This window comes from Leguminivora glycinivorella, chromosome 12 (assembly GCF_023078275.1).
Source record: "Leguminivora glycinivorella isolate SPB_JAAS2020 chromosome 12, LegGlyc_1.1, whole genome shotgun sequence".
NCBI classification, from domain to species: domain Eukaryota; kingdom Metazoa; phylum Arthropoda; class Insecta; order Lepidoptera; family Tortricidae; genus Leguminivora; species Leguminivora glycinivorella.
The window spans coordinates 23,911,629-23,933,313 of record NC_062982.1 but is presented as its reverse complement, the minus strand read 5'-3'; the positions used below and the strand labels follow the sequence as shown (position 1 = coordinate 23,933,313).

At 40.8% G+C, this 21,685-nt stretch overlaps 1 protein-coding gene across 1 annotated transcript in view; it reads left to right on the top strand.

The window, feature by feature from the left end:
• LOC125232183 (protein N-terminal asparagine amidohydrolase) overlaps window positions 1–21,685 on the top strand; it is a 179,084-nt gene that overhangs the window by 36,887 nt on the left and 120,512 nt on the right. The gene's annotated exons all lie outside the window — the stretch shown is intronic.

The window sequence follows — 21,685 nt, the reverse complement described above, 5'->3', positions numbered from 1 at the left end:
ATCATAGGTACGTGTGCGTCGTTCTTGCTATGGTATTGTTTGATAAGTAACCTTGTGTTTTAAAAAGATAGTAGCAACTTGTTTGTAGTTCGAAAAACATTACTTTTATGTTGTAAACTCTGCCAGATGCACCTCGAGTGCACTCAAAGAAACCTTTCCTCTAAAGCCCATATCGAGAGCTGTCCCACTGCGTTTACTTTATTAACCTGCTCAATATGTGCATACGGAATTAATCCTACTCGACACCGAACTTCTGTGTCAACGTAATGCCTATGCCACACTTGTTGAAGCCAGCTGAGGCAACTGATCTAGTATTATGCAAAACTGTATTTTATTTTTTATAAATGGGCTTACTCTTGGCCACAGACTAGCCGAAGACAAAGACGTGGCCTACGATGGAGTTGAGCTCGCCCAGCAGATGCCTGTTCACTCTTGATTTGAAGCTTGCTGGGAATAAAAATTGACTATTTTAAATGGATGCTCCATTTCTTGTGACTTTGTCTTCGAGATTCCATAAACTTTATCCATATTTCAAGAAACTTTTCTGACTGTGCACATAATACGTATTGGTAGTATGTACCTAAGTAGCGAAGGATCTTTCATTTACAAAGCATCTAGCGAGCAATAATAATTTCAATTACTATAATTTGTAAACAAAAAAACCCAAGCTTGAGAAGAAAATTATCTTTCTTCGCTACTGCATTCTTTCTTATTACCGCCGCTGCATGACGGATGGCTGCCACAGTAAACTTAACATTAACTCATCGTCATCATTAAGAGTTGGTTGAGTTCGAATCTTTCACCAGCTCGTTGATTTTTTAGTACCACTTTAATTCCTCCTTTTCTTTTACTTGGGTCATGTAACTGCATTTAGGTTTCCCTTACGTTCTATTCTCATTCTTATTAATAGTAATAGCTGCGCGTCATTAACATTAAATAGACCCTTAAACAGATAGTAACTCCCAAGTGTGGAGCAGGCACTACAATGGCGCCATATCACTCATTCCGCAATTCAAAGGCACCGTGCTCGCGCCATATGTAGATGGAAACCATGTCTCCAACATTCTTGCATCCTACCATTTCCCTGTCACGTAAAATATATCCCTCCATTCAAAAACATGCTTTAAAACTCATGACTCTTACGGCTTTACTAGACAAGTTTTAAAAGAAATGCAACGCGATGTGACGTAAATGCCAAAAGCGCTTAAGTTCTTTTCAAAGATCAATGTCACATATAAGTTCTAAAAGCACATAGGTCTTTTCAAACCATGTTGAAGCTCGATCGTGAGGCACGCCTGTATAATCCGCGCATCCAAGACCTATTTTTTGCTGTTGGGAGTGAATTTTAAATCGAACATGTCTTTATAAGAGAGTTTCTATTTCTTGCGCCTCTGAGGTTAGTACTATGGGATTCTGTTAAAGGGAAAGCTGATTAAGTATTGTAGCTGTGAAAGTAGACGTGAATAGAAAAAATAGAAGAGTTTATAAGCATTCATTAATACAGACGCAGCGTAAATAGGCGGTCTTATGTCCGAATAATGTAGACTGCAAGAGTTCTTCTGCGAACATCTTTTACAACTACTAAACACTACACTGAGATAATCGTATAGAAGATTAGAAAAATATACTCGTATATCAGAACCTTTGATTTATTAAACGTCGTGAGCCAAAATAATATTTTAAAGAAAACTTACCTTACCATAATGAATGTCACAGTTCCCACGTTTATTTTAGGATTTTTTCAGGCAGGTAACTGATTCTATGTATTTTAAACCATAGTAAGGGTAACTTGTGGTAACGGTAGCCAGGCATCGGAATAATCGATTGAGGAGGCTTTGTTTTCGAAATTGAGAGGTTGGCGCGATCGTGATGCCTCTGCTAGCCGTGCATATACAACGTTCACGACGCTCAAAGCTTTGCACATACCCGTCACTTAGTCAAACTCTTGAGGCAACCAAGAGAATTGCAGTTCCTTAACGTATTTGGACATTTTATATTTCTTGTATTAAACCACATGATCATGCACTTTCTAAAGAACTTATTAAACACTGCAGAAAGTAGTACCTCGACAAGAATCTCTAAACTCGAATGGCATCTTATCCACCTACTCGGATTCCTCGGGTATTATTAGAGCGACAGCAATTATTGATTTGCAAAACAACAGGGTCTCTCCTCTAACCTCAGTTTTGTAGTAGTAGTTACTTGTATTAGCTTCAATTAAGGCCAAACCTTTTTACTTTAAGAGCTAAAGGAAGCAGAAGTTCGACTCTAAGCAATAAGAACAGCATAGTTTTATGGGTTTGTATTGGAAAGGTAAATTGATTCTGCGGTTTGAGAGGATCCCCGAAGTGTTTAAGGCGTGTTTACTTGTACGGTGTTCCGGGGAAACTGTGGGATAGTCACTGTGATTAGTTTTAGAAAGATCAAACGTTATGCTTGGCACACTTCGGTTCGCGTACGTTTTCAATAAACCCTGTTGATTAACTTGTATATTTATTTACTTTTAATAAAAATCAGATAAACATGTTTTCTTTAAGTAATAATTCTAAGGGCATCGACTGCAGAAGTTTAATTCTGCTAATTAGAAGTTAAACGATAAGACCGCCTGTTGTAATCTGCTATTTTAGTCTTGGCTTTGTAAATTGCATCTTTTTTGTAGTGCACAATAAAGTATTTTATTATTATTATTAAAAATAATAATTCCATTAAGTTCCCTTAAATGTGCTTAGATATACCCAGTCTCCGAATTAACGGATTTATAGATGGTTGTTTGTTAAGTTGTGGGACCAATAAACGCAATAATAACTCATAATAAAATCGCAATCCCGGCTCTATCAAATGACTAATCCCCGTTCAGATTCACATTCCTCTCGGTAATCTTAATAAGAAATCTACAAATTTTCTCACCGGCCTATTACAAATAGTATTGGGTTTCAATTAGCCGCGTTTCTCCGAGCTGGCCGCTATAATTGGAGTGTGGCGCGAACTATGAGATATGAATTGAAATTTGTAATATTTGCTGGATATGCCTTTAGCTCTTGATGGCGGAGAGGAACATCTCAAGGAAGCTTTTGGGACCTAACAGAATTGAAGAGGGAAATTGCAAGCGCAGAAGAACAATTCCACTACATTTCGTTAACTTGGTGAACCGGAGAGGATGGGAGAGAATCGAGCGTACATAAAATAGGGGACGAATGTCCGCCTGGTCGTCCCAGCAGATGCCGCTGGAGTAGCGAAGCACTTTGAAGTACTCAACTGGAATAAAGTGGCCCAGAAGTTGTTAGCGGACGACCATGAAGCTTTTTTACTTGTAATCTGGCTCTAAAAAATCTAATGCGCTGATGTGATCAACACTCAAGACTTAAATTCAAGATCTCTCTAAGAGAAACAAACACGAGCGAAAAGTTAGGCAATTCCAGCAACTCTTTTTCATTAAACAAAAGATTAATAATGTTCATAATATCGCACAGCGATAGCCGGCTAGATACGGGGGTGTGTCACGGGCGGGGCCGTGTAACGTACTATCTTTACCAATACCTGATTATACACCGACCTTATTGCCAACATACACGGCCTAGGAGCAGGCAGGCGAGAGCGGAGGGAATCCAAGAATAAACATTGGCAACAATGAGCGGCTATCGTGACGGAGATATTGAAATGGGTATTACGAATGCACGCTTCGGGAAACGTTACGGCGTTGTTGGTATTTGTTTACGTGAAGTTTTGAAGGCAGAATGTAAAAAATATCAAGAGAATGTTGGTAGAAATTAGGATTCCTGGAGCTATTTTTTATATTGTGTTTTTGATGTCAATCGCCTTACACAATCCGGGGATAATAGTGTCTGGCTGGAGAGAGTTTTGGGTTTATGTAGCTCAATCTTGTTCAAGTACGTTGTCTTGTCAGCAAGCGCTCAGCTATTGCAGATTTGTTTACTTGGCGATTTTTAACAGACGCTACAACCAACTTTAAACATTACGCTCAATCTGGCCTGGCGAATATAAGAACTTCCTCAACTGCATTCTATCTTGTCGCCACCGAAATTCTGGCATTACATCCTCACGAATACAAAAAATCTTCAAGACCCACAATAGATGATCATTTGCAAATAATACGGGCGAATCATTGGATTGCGGAAGCCCAAAAACCTTCCCACCAAGCGATTTTGCATTTCAATAGCTGTTGTAAAAGAAAAAACATCAGAATTAGGAGCTATTAGTCCCGTTAGATATAGTAATGTCATTACTCGTAAGCACCCATTGTCTGATACATTCGCGACTATGTTGCATTAAGATTCGTGTCCATATACGTTGCCAACATGCTTTGGGCTACAGAAACGGGAAGTGCTATTTGTCTCTACAAATCTTTATTCTAATCTTGGCTGTTTCCATAGAAGTCTCTTAACCAAGATAGTTGTGAAATTTAACCTTGAAGATAACGTTTCTAAACTGAGCAACACCTGCAATTAAAATATACTTCATGGAGTTCATTAATTCGGAAAATAGGTATCCACTTGTTGGACGTGAAAACTTTTTAACAAAAAATAAAACCGCCTTCAAAAATAAGCGCGTTACAAAACACGGAGAAACTAAAAAGCAAAAAATAATAAACCTTTGAATTTAGATTTCTTATCGTATTGCAATAATCTAAACATCCAAATTATAAACAAATCAATTATTTTTGCAGTCGGTACCAGACCTGTTCGTCGCCTTGCTATTGCCTGTTTGTTGTACCCAACCATACGCAGGCTGGTACCGACTCCAAAAATAATTGATTTGTTTATAATTTGGATGTTTAGATTATTGCAATACCATACCATTCTTCAGACCCCAACTTGGTGCCAATGGGACCATTTCGGGGTTATACCCGTTCGATCAAAAAAAATTTTTGAAAATCGGTCTACAATTCTCGGAGATATCGAGTAACATACATACAAAAAAAAAACATTCAGTCGAATTGAGAACCTCCTCCTTTTTTTGAAGTCGGTTAAAAATAGCGAAGTCATGTCAAGAATATTATGTTCATGCTTTTCCTTGTTAATGTTGCACAAAGACTAGGTAAATGATTGCTTTTTATGTTGTTAATTGAGGTGTAGCTGCATAGGTAATAAAAATGATTTTGTAACATGTGTACCATTTGTTAAATCAATCAACCTCATTTGCTAATCAATAGTAAAGTCCGGCAGTTATTCATCATAAATCTGGGGGAAGCCATTTTTATTAGTAAGAAAATAGTTTAATGCATTATTTTTATAAAACCGGATGCTATAAACAAATGGTCAGTTTGCTAATTGTGACTCTCCTTCGGGGTTCAAAATATCCATCCATATGTATAGCTCGGCCTCGGCCACCCAAAACACGGCTTAGGTTATTGAAATAGGAGCGCTAGACGAATGGCGGCCATTTGTACGGCTCGCCCGAGGGGCCGGCCGCTTTGACTTGTGGAAACTTTGTGTTTTTACTTGATTAAGCTGTTGGTTTAATATGTAGTGTAATGGAGACGGGATGCGTGGCAGGAATGAGTGATGATATGAGTGAGTACCTCATAACGATACGGGTTATTTTTCATTGCAACTAGACAAAGTCGTGGAAAAGTAAACCGGTTCACTGTCGCATTATCATACCAACCAAAAGATGTCCACTGCTGGAATTCTGGACTCCTCCCCCAGGAATATCCACAACGATTTGTTTTGGTCTCATCCATTGGTTTTTTTTCGATCTGCAACAGATTTTCCAGTTCAGGGTCTCCACTCAAGAGCTTTTCCGCCTTGATGATGATTATTGATGATGACATTTTCTCATAAAGCCTTATTATTTTATGGTATCGGGTTTGTCTCAGCGTGCACGAATTGTGTAATGATAAGCGATTATCGTACCCATGGATATTGAACTCAAAACAGCAGCGAAACTCACGCAGAGGGGTTGCAAGTGTATATTCTAGGTCAAGGCTAGAGCTTAAATGAAAGAATAGATGGACCTGTCAAGTAACATTATTTGTAAACACTCGCATAACTTTACCTTGCAATAAGTACCCCTAGAAGAACGTAATAGACCTTGCTCGAAAGTCCCGAAATATTAGAGGTAAATTACTAAATTATGCCTACGCGATTAAGCCCCACTGGCTGGACTTAGCTTATAATATATCATTATTATGAGTTACAAAATGTAGACCTCGTAATAACCAGTATGTAACATCGTTTTAATATCTTGTTACGCTAACAATGCGCGCAGTATTTCACCCCGTTTTTGCCATATTTCTCCGCTCGCAGCATTTGTATCGCGGCGTGGCGTCTACTTATTTACGACACAAAATCTCATCCTTCATACGATATATATTGTCTATCTGTGTAATTATTTGTGGCAAAAATATACAGGTATCTATAGAATATCCTTCATCAGTTGTCGATTATCGTAAAGTCAGGGTCATATGATCAGCTGCCAATACAAGAGAAGAATAGGTTAGTTTATGCTATGAGTTTTTCACAATTACCAGTCTCACACCGCTTTTCCCGATCGTTTTTGACCCAGTTCCCTCAATGTCTTATGATTGCGACGAAGTGACGTAAAAGCAAAAGGTCTAGAACAACTGCTGACCGCGACCTATCTCGTGCGCCGAGAGACATTTTTATGCTACTTAATGTTTAATGACTAGTCTTACTGAAGCCTGTCACTTCATCCGCGTCCGCGAATTAGAAGCCGAAAAAAACCTTTCATCCCATTGTCAGGGGCTTTGATTGATTAACTGCAATATGTGTCAAAATCTAGACGATTACATTGATAATCCGCGAATAAAAAATATGTGTTTATACATTTCCAGATTCTACTTTCAACCTTGCTTTGCAGTGCAGCAACTTGCAATAGAACTCGCGTGCACGTGTATACGTGTTGAATTGAATTGAATTGAATATACGAACTATATTTTTGATGCCGTCATCACAATTTTTCGATTTTTTTTATGCAATCTCCAAAAAACTTCCTCCAAAAGGAAAACAATGCCATTTTAATAATCAATTTATTTTAAGAAACTCTGACAGAAACTCGTAATGCATTATTGCATTCGCATTGACAAATCGTCTAATACGATAACAAACGACTATTACCATCGATATCTCTCAATATTATTACCTTTCCTGGCCGGGTCTGCAACTACACCCACCGCAGGCATTTGATTAAGAGCGAGCTAATGAAATTAATAACCGTGGCACACCGGCCAGTCTCCAACTCAGTCTTCGTAAACCTTATGTGTATAAAGTAAAGGTTCAAGAGGAGTGTTGGCACACCGGCGCCTCCCCGCGTTGACAAATGAGCGAGTGGAATTTCACGCGGGTAATCATATACCGACGATGTCATCCTTTATGAATGACTTGAGTGGCTTATAAAACTGTGTTTTTTTTTTTAAATATGATGCCAGGGCTTGATAAAGCTAAAAACTCACTAGAACGTTTTTCTTTCCAAAATGTATAACAATCACGATACGAGAAATGAGACAATGCCTGCGACAGTTTCATTTGACGGAAGCTTCAGTGAAAATCTCTATTGTTTTCAATTTTTCGTACGTTCTTATCCAACGGGTCGCAAATCTCAAGTTCTCAGTCGGTCCTCGTCTAATTTTTGAACAGATTGCATGATTTCTAACTGTTATAGTAATGACTCAACGGAATTAATAAGCGTTTTCGTGTTGCAGCTTTACATTTTCTAAGCCCGTAGCAGATTTCGATTGCGTCTTGGCAGAGCATCACTGCTTCATCATGTTTGCCACACAAGTTTTCTATAACGTACACGTTGCTTAGTTTTTAATTCATGGACACAACACCCCAGCGATATATCAGTTTTAGATGAATTGCGCTCGCAGCCTGCAATTATACTCCACGAGTAAAGTTCCAGTGATATACTGGTATCAGGCACATGCCAGTGTTTATCATAGTGCACTTGCTGAACGAGATCGTCGAAGAGCGGGGGGCAGTGGGCTATTCCCACTTAGATACACCGGTCAAATCTTACATGAAAATCGGCTAAAAAAACAAAGTGTGATGTAAAGCTAGATTTTTGGTATGTTATTTGAGTCCTTGGGGGAATGTAAGACTATATTTTGCAAGCAAACAAAAAGTGTGCTAACTTCGTAATTTAAAAAAAAAGTAAAAAAATCGGACTTTTTTTGGTTTTTATTTTTTTATTAAAAAACTATGCGTTTTTGGTCAAAAGTTGCTTTGTAGAGTTGAAAGCGCATTAAATTTCAAACAGTTTGACATCTTTTTTATCATTGTTCGTCAAATAGTTTTCGAGATATGAAGCGTCAAAAAAGGTTAATTTTTGACGCATTTATAAAATGTAGCGTTTTGCCAATATTTTTAGACAAATATCTGCAAAATACTTCAGGATATGATATATATTGCAATATAACATTATATAAAATTTATTTTGCTTTAGTTTTAGTGCAAATAAAGGTCAGTAAGACGAATAGTTACTTTGGTAAACAAAAAAAATCTATAAATAGAGAAGCCAAGAGTCTGGTAGATTGGTTAAGGTAAAATAATTTACGCTAAAAGTTTTAGGTTGAAAGTGCTATCTATTCGATCTTACTTTCTTTGATATCCATTTATCTGAAAAAATTGCCTAAGCTAACTTTGCATCGATTTGACTATTACTAATGAAGAAATAAAATACAGTAAAATTTTGAAGTTTAGTAAATTAGAAAAATAAAACAGAATTAGTTACATTTTCCTGGTTCTGCATCTTGATGGCACAACTCCTGTAGTGATAGAAAGTCCACTTGAGTTGTATTTGACCACCAATTGCTGTGGAATAAACTACGGGAACGGAAAGCGCCCACGCCAAATATTAAGATACTGGAGAAGTGGTATTCCCAGCAGAAGAACGTAGTAAGATGGAAGTCAACTCTGTCCACAGCCAGCGGGCTAAACTGTGGCGTGAGACAAGGAGGCAGTATGTCTCCGGCTCTCTTCAGCGTGTACATGGATGGGCTGTCGCAGGCTTTGACCAGTACCGAGGTTGGCTGCTCCATCAATGGGCAAATGATAAATCACATCGCATATGCAGACGATATGGTCCTACTAGCACCATTTGTGGGAGCTATGCGTAAGTTACTCGCAGAATGCGAGAGATACGCCAGCCAGCATAACATGAGATACAATCCGGACAAGTCTGAATTTATGCTCATGGAGGCAGCACATATGCCCACACAGGTACCACCTCTTTTGCTTGATGGAGTTCAATTGCGGAGAGTACACGAAGTCAAATACCTACCTTGGCCACATCTTGTTTTCCAGTTTAAAAGACCTGGAGGACATAGAAAGGCAGAGGCGAGCCACTCGTAAATATTTTTTTCCGCCAAGCGGCGATCCTGAGGTCTTTCTGACCGTAAACTTAACTTACTAAATAAATGTTGATTTGATATACGCAAATATGTGTCTGAGTAATACTTGAACAGCCCCCAAATAATAATAATTCGTTCTCCGCTACGCCTCCTGTAAATATATGTAAACTATCCCATTTGGCCATTACCATCCACCGATTATTTCTGATCCAGTTATACTAGACTTATGATATAATCCTATTTTTTTAAATAACTCGCACTCTTTTGGTCTTAAATGAAAGCTAGTGAAATTTTCTACATTTTTATTTTACAATTTATGTAATAGCCTGAGTTGTTTTGCTGATATCTGTCTCAAAATATTAGCAAAACGAATATTTTCATAGAAAGGGGGAAAATGCTCTTTTTTTGACGCTTCATATCTCAAAAAATATTTGATGGACATTGATAAAAAAGATGTCAAACTGTTTGGAATTTAATGCGCTTTCAACATTACACAGTAACTTTTGACCAAAAATGCATAGTTTTTTAATAAAACGGCAAAATACAAAAAAAGGCTGGTTTTTTTACTTTTTTTTTAAATTACGAAGTTAGCACACCATTTTTTTGCTTGCAAAATATAGTCCTACATTCCCCAAGGACCCCAAATAACATACCAAAAATGCAGCTTTACATCACACTTTGTTTTTTTATTTCTCTTTTTGACCAGTGTAAGAGGGCCCGTATTGTGATATTGTGTTGCCATTACGGGGAGGCTGGACGTCTCATAAATACCGCGTGTACTGACCGTTACCGTATCTCTATCCGTGTCACGTCAGCTGACAGACTGTCCAACAAAGCTTAGACAAAATTCTCACGGCGAGCAATTTCTGCAAATTCTTTCGAAAATATCTTGTAAGCCATTTCTGTCATCGAAGGCTTTCGCACGTCCTAATAGGGTCGGCGCGACCGCAGCGCGAATATCGAGATACTACACGTGTTGCAGCGAAATTACCATTATTATCGATGATCGCGCGGCGCCGTAACGACCCTCAATAGGCGCGGCGCGGCGAATCTTATCGAGCAGAACCAGTATCCCGTTACGGCCATCTGACGATTTGATGCTTGTTTGTTTTGAGGTGAACGACACGCTCATGTAATCGCTTGCGTCACCGAACCTATCTCAACATCGGCCGCCAACAAATCTCGGTTTAATCATGCAGCTTTCCGAACGAAAGCTCATCCTTAACTTAAGGGCCTCCTGTGCCTCCGTGCGGTGACATCAGGCTTTGGCGAGTTTTGTTTCTGGCTATCGATAGATACGTACAATTGAATATAATTAAATATGGGAAAGGGTGTTAGTATTTAAGTAGTTTTGATTTTGTAAAAAATTTTCAACGTGTAATTGATATTACAATTGATATTATAATTGATATCGCACATGATTGTGCGATAGTTGGGATCAGAATGTCAACGGATGTATTTGCACGAAACTTAAGATAAGACCAAAAACTGTACTTACAATATGACTGATTATGGAAACTACTTACGATACCAAACCTATCGTCGTCGTTTTGATAAAATAAACACGGAGGAGGAGCAGGAAGCCTCTTAAGTAAGACCTCTAGACCCTAGTGCAGAAATTGAATTGTAATTGCGGTCTATGAGAAATGCTAAATGGCCATTCTTTCTTGATTGCTCGCGCCGCGTCCAAGTGCCCGGACCTGCAGCAATTATAGCATTGAACTGGTTCGGCCTCGCCATACGTCCACGATTTATATTTTCATTAAATTATTGTGCATATCTCTGATTAATGATCACATGCGTTTGTTATCTCGTTGTGCGGGAATTATTGAGACAGCTTTGTTACTCTGTCAGTCTGGTGGTAATTTTATTTACGGACTGTGAAATTGGATACTGAGAGTAAGTGCTCATTTGTAATTCGGTTAGAATGCGCGATATTTATTACTGGCTTATAATATATTAAACGGCATTCCTGTACGTAGTAAATAGTGTTAATACTATTTGACAAACTAATACCTCTATAATCGTATATAATATAAACTATATATACATAAATGTTTTAGAATAATTAAAGGAATGTTTTGTTTGCCAAATCTCTAGTGGCTCCTGTCCTATTGTCCTTCTATTTTGTCCTGTGTGTACTATTCTGCCTGAAATCTACTGGTGTCAGAAATCGGTCAGGGCATGAGACATGCCTACTACTCCTACTAGATACTGGTCTTGGAGCTGCACCTTACAAAGTGCTGTCGGTAGCCAAAGTAGATAGGTTCAAATTTTGATCCCAAAAGTAAGAATGCACGTAGTTAAATTAAACAACAATATATAGAGATTGTAAACAGGTCATGTTTAATTGTGACTCTATGTACATAAATTCAAGACACGGTTCCATCTTAAACCTCTCTAGTCTTGTCGCCACACCCAGCCATATTAATAGGCGAACAAACGTTTAAGGGCATGGGAGAAATTCGCGCGCATCGCGACGACGTCGCGCGTAAATCTGCTGCCACTGTTTACATTCATTTAGAATGTCAAGGGAAATGCTCGCAGCTCCGCTCCGTCGTTTCTGAGGCAGATGGGCATTATTCGATTAAATTTTTATTCGACTAATTAATCGATTAAAAAAATAATTGTCAAAATTAGTCGACTATACGGTAAACAAATGAAATTGATTCAATCTATATCTTAATCGATTGATTTTACGATTAATTGTCGATTGAAAATTGAGAGGTACTAGAGGTGGTCAATTTGTACCTCCGTAAAGGCAGGCTAAGCTAACTCTGCTCTGCACCTAGGGTTTTAAATAATTATGATCTTTTTGTTTCAAAGGTTTCTCTTCGATTAAAACTAATTAATCATCCTTTTCAATCGTCACTCTCGATTTAGTCGTTAATCGTTAGTCGATTACGTTTTGCCCAACTCTGGTCTCAGGAAATTTGTAGATTCTTTATATAGTAACAGTTTTGCCTTTCTCAAACTGATGGAGGGGTCAGATTCTGTCTCTACATTACAGCGAAATGATTGCCAGGCTTTTTCCAAAGTTACTTACTGTTTTTGTGACAGATTCATTGGCGGTCCTATTTGCTTCAGCAGTAGACAAACTCTACGGATTTTTATGGCAATCATAAGGTACCATAAGATATGTAATTCGAATTGAATTGAATAGGCACTTACTGTAGAAGAATTTATTGGATCTTCCATAATACCTTAAATCGTATACTAAGTACCTAACGTTATTTGCTGATTGACTTCTTCATTTTGTTTGAGAGAAAAGTGCCGTTCAGAGTCACCATGTAATGTTCAGTCAGTTTCATTAATTCTAGGATCAAAAACATTCCAGAGATAAGTACAAAAAGAGAAAACAGTTTTACAATCTGTAACTAAGAGTATTTTCATACTATTTGGAAGCCTCACTTATGTTATGTATCTAGGTACTTGTATAGATAAAATTCTAGTTATAGGCGTAGCAAAATCGTTTAACACAGATCGTCAATCTGACATGTTGTAGGGAAATATTAGGGGCATCAAACACCAGGATTGGATTGGCTATCTGCACAGTCCGTCCCCATTTCTCATGCAGCCAGGGCTGGAAGGGTTCTCTGCTATTCCCGTTGCTTCGAATGTTCATTGCCTCAATTGAACTAGTGTATTGGTCTCTGATAGTCATTAATAAGATTCCAAAGTGCTATCTGGATATCTTGACGGTTACTGAATCTTGAATAAAAATGGATTTGATTAGGTCCGACTTTTAACTTCGAAGATGTGTGATGTTAGAACCCAGACTATGTATTAAAAAACCTAGAAGTTCTATTCGTGGGCTAATAAATATTTCAATTCTTGAGGAGATCGGGCTCTTTCGTAAAACGAATGTCAATATCAATAGCGTCTTCACGACGACGAGTGGACTTCAGAAATTAAATACAATTCCATCAGAATGGATTTAGAATAAAATCGAAATGGTTTCTCATTGTTCATTATACTGGTAGAATCAAGGCGATTGGCTGAGTAAGCCTAGTAATATTACCCTCGGAAAACAATCAAGAAGGCTCCCCCGAACGGCCCAATCAGTTGAAACAAATGACGCCATTTGTCTGGCCAGCCAGGCGATGCGCAAAAATGAACGTCTACATTTGCATTTTGACTTAAACTTACGTGGAAAGATGTGGAGCAATATCTTTACGGAACAAGTGTTATACTCGTATGTGTATAAATTAGATACGTCTGGAAATGTATTCCTATGCTACTTTATAACTTGTAAGATTAGGTTAGAAACTTAAAGTATACGAGTATATTTACTCGTAAGCTAAGAATCACTACCTTTCTTTAGAATTGGGATTTTATTATTTTTAATGTAACAATGGATCCCTACTTAACTATAAGATAAAAAGATGTACCTAAACACACTAATTGGGCCTAGCAATATAATATACTAGTCTGTTTAGTTAATAAGAATTATTTATTATTGGAGCGACATGTAAAATTACTTATAATTTTATCAATAAAAATCTCATTTCTCTCATTTCTCATTTCTCTCATATGATCCCAATGACCCTCTCTAAATATTCATTAAAACAGATGGTGGCCCTATGAGGAAACTGAAGGCGCCGGTTTGATTCAGCCTCGTCTTCTAGAGCCTGGCGACTATTTCTTTTTTTTTATTAGCCTCTTTTGTGTCCCACTGCTGGGCAAAAGCCTCCCCTTTCTATTTCTATTTCTATTTCGTTACATAGATTTATTCCAGTTTATTATAGGTCCGTCTTCAAGAAGTCAACGGGACGTGTAAGTACCGACAAAAAAAAGGATCCCCACAAAAACTTTTTCGAGATGTTGAATTGTTTAAAATGAAAACCCTCTGTCCCTGTGCTATCTGTCCTTGAGTATCTTAAAGCTAAGCTGCCCAGCTACCCGCTTACGCCGATGAAATACTAGTTCATTTATAACAGCATTAAACAGTGGCCGGCCTAATCACGATTAATGTCCGCTGTTGTCCGATAACTCGGATAAGTCACGGTGCTATGCGGGTGACTAAATATTGTCATAAGTTTGTACTACGTCGGCGCTCGACACGGTTTAATGATTCGTCGATCGTGTGTCGTAGTTCAGGTAGATTAGAGCTAGGAACGGTCAACAGGTGTGGCGATTATGGTGATTACAGTACCTATACCTACGCGTAACATAACGTGCAATATTGTAGAATTTTTATTTGGAAATTCGCAGTGCCTTTACCCCCGATCCGACTTATAAAAGTTATAAAGAGTCTAGAATAGGTATTTGACACGAAATTATTTGCTATGTAGATATTAATGGGCATTATCTTACTCAACCTTTCTTGACATTGTCGATATCAAGTCCCATAGACTGGCAAAATGTTATCAAAAACTTTGGCTGTAGGACTCACTTAAATTATGCGCGAACTCCCATGCGATTTTCTTCTACAATATAGACTTAGTGGATCCAGCATGGTTATATTACATCGCCTTATTTGCTTATAATACGGGAGTTGACCATCGACCATCAGCTCCGTCCAGTCGTAATCCGGCGGACATCAATTAATGAACATTACGTATTTAAACCGATTAGGACCGCCGGGAACTCGCCAAGAAGGATTACTACAAAATCTGTTCATAAATAATTATACTTACTTAATCAATTTTGGTACAGTTGCCTTTGGAAATCTCTGTAGCTTTATTACTTTGTCGATTTAAGAACGGAAATGCTGAAGCAAATTGGTAAATAATAAATTACAACAGTTTGGTCAGCAGGCATATTAATTAATTTTGGATCATAAGCATTGGTGTACTGGTGTAATAAAATAAAGAAGAAGGAGATCGAGAGATTGAGTGACATGAACAACTCTAGTTTGAAGAGTATCTTGTATATTTTCTAAAACAAATTTAGACAGTTTGTGGATTCTTCTATAACTGCGGCGCAATTACCATTCGTTGTCTGTTATTTTATTTCGATTCCTTTTAACGATCTTTCAAATCCCTACGCTTTCAAACCACTTTTCGCTCACATACCTACTACGTGGCATGTGAAATCCTCATGTTCCGTGAACTAGGCTCAGCCCCAACAAACCCACCATTAATAGGTCTCGTATAGCCGTATAGCCCCATTCGGCCCATTTGTTACAGTTATTACGACGGTTCATCCTTTAAGGCAAGAATAAGCCTATCGCAACGACTTACCGAGCAAACGTGGCACATATCAGCAACTCCATTAAATTATTGAGAGCCTGCATTTCCCCCCTGCTCGTTCCATTCCCCAAAAAAGAATTCAGCCGTTATTCTTTAAAAAATCTGCCGGGTTCTCGTGTTGGCCTGGGCTGCCGCTTTTTGGTAATCTTGGCCCACAGCTCATTCATTCGGCACATATGAGCAGCCCAGTCCCACTTCAGCTTGGCCGCTTTCCGAGCTACGTCGACTATTTTTGTTTTGGAGCGCAACTTGGTGTTCCGGATACGATCCGTAAGATCCGTTAACTTCACAGCTAATATGCTGCGTTTCAAGGCTCGCTGACAAACCCCGAGTTTGTACCTTGACTATCCATCAAAGACGTCATTATATTACTTAAATCACAATGAAAATCAGGTTGGCTTTGCAAGTTGATGTGAAACCAGAGAAAAGCACAGAAATGGCAAAATACCACCGCATTTCCACTTTAGGTGGCTTTTATTTTTCTTGCATCTTTAAAAGGGACATTCTTCAAGAGTACTTACATACTCGTACCTACTTATAACTCATTTAAGCTAGTCCGGTTTCTTTTTTTAGCTCATTTATACAGTATAATAGTTTTATCCGGGGAACATTTGACAGTGTTCACTTCATAGTGCCCCTAGTTAACTGCTTCTTTACTTTTTCTGTTTTTTTTAATCAGCTTTACCTACTTACTGTTTATCTCTACGAGGGCAGGGTTTCGTCTTATTTATTTCCAAACTTGTAAAGTCTACCCATACAACCATTTCAGTCGCAAAATCTTCAAATCAGTAACTAACTGTCAAATGTGACATAACGCGTGGTAACGGCGTGCAAACAATGCGACCGTATTGATACAATAACAAAATGTAGTCGTCGTGTGCACTCGTTACGGTAACAAAATGTGTACGAATTTGTGGCTGTCAATGTCACTGTCAGAATGACTTTTAACGACACTTTATTAGTCGACGTTTGCACACATAACGGTAACAACATGTGGACGAATTTGTGGCTGTCATTGTCACTGTAAAGAAGACGAGACGGTTATATTCACAAAATTTTATTAAGGGAATTACTACTTTCAAAATATCGAAAGAGGACAAGGCGTCCACTCGGATGGCCGAGGTAGGATGCCTGAGTAGGTTCGCACTGTCGCGGGTGCCGCGGTAGTACCAGGGAGCTCTGTCCGTCACGGATGGCCGCGGTGGACTGAATGCCGGGCGCTGCGACGGCTGTCTTTTATAGGGGCGCGGCGTGTGAGTGTGTGCCGCCTCGACGCTCCGTTAGGTGTGTGCGTGAGTTGTTTGTGATTCCCGGCGCGGGCGCGTTGCTAGAGTCTTAGGCACTACATCCTCCCCTCTGGATCCGATGGCGGCCCGACGAGGATACAGTATTATGGCTTCCTTCGGCCTCGAAGTTGTCTGGTCACGGGCGCGGAGGCAGCAGTCTTCCGTGGGCGTCCTCGTTTGCGTATTGCCTGTACAGGTTTTGGCAGGTCATCATTTGGACCGTGATAGGGTTCCAGAGCTGATGCATGGTATATCCCCAAATCAGTATCAAGATTGTCGGGTGCGACAAGCTGGTAAGACGATGGACCGTGTTGTTTACCGACAGCATATGGTCCGTCTCGACGTGGTGCGAATTTTGCGCTTATTCCTTGGGCTGCTCGGCTGATGGGATGAGTTTTTACCAACACCAGGGAGCCTGCGGGGTATGGTATCCCGCGTCTTCGAGCTTTATCCCCGTAATCTTTCCTGGACTCTTCCTTCTCTTCTTGTATCTCTCGTGCTCTTTTTAGCGTTTCTGACAAGAGAATCAATTTTGGAGTGATCTCTGCAACAAAATTATCATTGAGGATGATTTCTCTCAGATCGTTAGATGTATCATCAGCCGTTCTAAGTTCGCGTCCAAAGGTTAAGTAAGCCGGAGTATATCCGGTAGAGGTCTGTTGAGCCGTATTCATGGCGAAACGGATTATTGGAAGTTTCTCGGCCCATTTACTGTGATCATCTTGCACTAGAATGCTGAGCTGAGTTTTCAGATCACGATTTCTTCTTTCGACCGGATTCGCCTCCGGGTGATATACCGGAGTAAAATTGTGTTTGATACCGAGGCAGTAGACGACTTGCTGCATCACGGAGCTCACAAATTGAGGGCCATTATCGCTAATTAATCTCCGTGGCATGCCATATCTCAGAAAGATCTCATTTATTAAGGTGGTTGCACACGCTTCGGCAGTCGCTGTTTTTAGGGCAAACAATTCAACCCATCTGCTCGCTATGTCTTCCACTATAAATATACATGTTTCCCCATTGGGAGTGGGGGTAGTGGCCCGAAGAGATCAAATGAAAGAGCTTCAAACCTTTTCGCGGTTGCGGTAGTCTGAAGTAATCCGGCGGGTTTCATATTAGAGGGCTTAAACCGCTGACACTGGATACAATTTCGGACGTAACTATCAATATACTTGCGCATTCCTTTCCAGTAGTAGCGCTGCGATATTCTTTGGAATGTTTTGTCAGATCCGTAATGTCCTGAAGTCGGTTCGTCGTGATAGACAGCCAAGAGGTTAGCCCATTCGTGCTCAGGGACTACTAGTTGGGCAGTTTCAGCATCTGAACTGGGATTGTGCCGATAGAGTATGGCGTTATTCGTCAGATAGCCCTTGTTGCTCCAATACGCTGCGTTTTCATACTGTGTTGGGTCTTCCATAGAGGCGATTATTTCGTAAGAATGGATCTTTTAGTTGCTCGTCCCTGATATCCTTTGGGTCTCGGGTAGGCATGTCTACAGCGATAGAACACACGCCACACGTTTCACTCGTTTGCTCACCACAGGTTGGCCTTGATAATGTATCAGCTACTACATTAGTCTTGCCGGGGACATACTTGATTGTAATGTCAAAAGCCTGTATCTGTAATGCCCATCTGGCCAGTCTGCCCGTCGGTGATTTAAGCTGCATTAACCAACGTAAGGCCTGGTGATCGGTGACGACGGTAATGGGTAATCCTTCTATGTAGCCACGGTATTTCTGCAGGGCCCATACTACAGCCAACGCTTCCTTCTCTGTGGTTGAATAATTGCGTTCCGGAGAAGTGAGTAGTCGACTAGCATACTCTACCACATATTCTTCGCTTCCCTCCCCCTGGACTAAAGCCGCTCCGAGCGCGTAGTTACTGGCATCAGTCTTCAGTATGTAGGGCTTAGTGTGGTCAGCTTGACGTAATATTGGGGAGGAAGTCAACCTATGCTTCAGTTCCGTAAAGGCATTTTCCTGCTCTTCAGTCCAGGTCCAAGCAGCTGACTTCTTTGTCAGTCTGGTGAGTGGTTCAGCCACAGTTGCAAAGTTTTCTATAAAACGTCGATACCATGAACATGTCTGTAGAAATGTGACCAGGTGTGTCAAGTTCTTTGGAGATGGCAGATTAGTAATGGTGGTAACTTTCTCAGGATCAGCTTTTAGGCCTTCAGGTGTGATCAAGTGCCCTAAATACTTGATTGAAGAAGCGAAGAATCTGCACTTATCCTTGTTGATAGTGAGATTATATTCTCTCATTCGCTGGAATATTTTCCTGAGGTCTGCCAGGTGAGTTTGAAATGTCGTGGAGAAGACTATTAGATCGTCTAAGTACCCAAGCATCTTGATTCCTTCTAGGCTCACTCTGAACCTGTCTATCATCCTTTGGAACGTGGCAGGCGCGTTACGCAGGCCAAATGGCATACGTATATATCTATATATACCAAAGGGCGTTATGAAGCTTGTCTTGTCTCTATCCGCTTCCGCGACCAACACTTGCCAGTATCCAGCCTTTAGGTCTAGGGCACTCATGTATGGCGTAGGCTTGGCTTCATGGAGTAAGTCATCGATGCGGGGTATAGGATATGAATCAGGTACAGTTATAGCATTCAAGCGCCGGTAATCCACGCAGATCCTGACTTCGCCATTCTTTTTGGGTACCATGACAACTGGTGAGGCCCAAGGAGATGAACATGGTTCTATGATGCCTCCTTGAAGCATTTTATCTATTTCAGCTTTAAGGATTTCTCTTCGTGGTGGAGACAATCTGTAAGGTGGTGAAGCTATAGGAGGGTGATCTTTTGTGATGATACGATGTTCCACGTCGACTACAGCTTCGCCCTTTGAAGTAAAGACGTCTTCGTATTCCAGTAGAAGGTCCTCGAATGCCTTTTGCTGGTTTTCAGGTAAGTCTTCAGGTATGTGTACATCGACGGCGTCAATTCCGACGTCCCAGTCAAGTTCTCCATCAAACAAGCCTTGCTCACGTAGCGTCAGTTCAACGGCCTGAGAATGAACATTTATTTGTGCATCACGAATCATGTAGTCCAGATCTGGGGAGCTGGCCTCGTAGAACCGTGACTTCTTGGGTGACGGGGATTTTATGGGAATCAAGTTCCAATCAGGTGTTCTCGGGGCTATAATGGTCCTTTCTACGGGTGTTTCGGTTGTCATCATAAAGCCTGATACCTCTGTTCCCTTATCTGCTGGCTCTGGTAATGATGGTGATGAACACGATGGCAAGGATGGTGAAGCGCAAACGTTTCCTGGCAGCGTAGATGATGAATTCCAGGTCAAAACGGATACAGGTGATTGCATTTGGAACTCTTCCATTGAAGGCTGTTTGAAGGTGGCAAACCCCTCGTCGTATAGGTCGTAGTCCTCTTCTGGCCGCTCAATGAAGGACATCGTGAATTGAGGTAAGTTGATCAGTATCCCTGCATCTTGGATGTAGCCAACGCCAAGTAAGGTTTGGTTCTTTTTGCAACCGGGCAAAACGACGAAAGTGGTGTACGTTGTTTTCCCATAAAGTTCCACGGGGGCTCTGACTATTTCAACGTTCTGACGCTTGCCAATGCCGTCCGCGAGAGTTATCTTCATTCTCTGTTGCTGGAAGACGTACCCCTTCTTTCGTAACTTCGTGGCCAGTTGGTATGACGCAACGCTAGACTTGGCGCAGCAGTCGAGCTTAGCGCACTCTTCGATATCGCCGATCTTCGTAAACACCATAGGTCGGGGCCTTACATCCAGCTGAATATCGATGGAACATGCACCAGTTTCCACCGGCCTCTTTTTGTTGCAGGTGGAGCACTTGGATCTCACCACTCCCGGGGCTCCGCAGTCATAGCAGTAGAATCGGGGCTGCGAAGGTGATGGAGCCTGAGTCACCGCTTCCTGTTTCGGTACAGCCATCGCTCCAAGTGCCTTTTGTCTCCGCCTGCACGACGCCATGTCATGTCCTATAGCACGGCAGAATTCACAGCGCTCTTTTCCCCGAGCGAATCTTTCACGCTTCGATTCGCTCGCACTGGTAGTCAGAGGTTCATTTCGCTCCTTCATTATGTTTTCTGCGGCTCTTGCCAGCTGTACCAGGTTATCAAAAGAGCTGACGGCTGACCTAGGTACGGCAGACCTCATATCCAGGCGAAGAAGTCCATACACCATGTCCAGCTGACGGATCTCGGGTATCTTCGGGGTTGGCAGTTGGGCGAACAAGACTCGCTTCTGAGCCACAAACGTTTCTGTGAGCATAGATTTAGATTGTTCGTTGCTCATTATTTCCCGTAGTAGCTGGTAAGCTTCCTTTCTGGGCGCAAATGCAGCGTGCAGCCTCTCCTCTAAGCCTTCCCAGGTCTCGACTTCGTGTTTGATGCCTTGCCACCAGATGCCTGCTTCTCCCACCAGGATTAAGGGTAACCCCATTATTGCCTCTTTCTCCGGGATCTTCTCCACCATTATATATGTGTCTACTGCCGAAAGGAACCTTGTCACCACACCAACATCCTTGGTTCCATCATAATGGTGAATGCAGCTTGCTAATGTGGAGTGGCGTGATGATGACGATGACGACAGTGTAGAAATCAGCCGAGTAAACTGGTCTTCGCTAAAGGACGCCATAGTTTCTTTTTTTGTTTTTACGTATCTTGTTGTGACACGCCCTGCCTTCGTGACGAATCTTGCGCGTGGAGGAACGTGCCGCTCGTTGGACGCCAGTGTAAAGAAGACGAGACGGTTATATTCACAAAATTTTATTAAGGGAATTACTACTTTCAAAATATCGAAAGAGGACAAGGCGTCCACTCGGATGGCCGAGGTAGGATGCCTGAGTAGGTTCGCACTGTCGCGGGTGCCGCGGTAGTACCAGGGAGC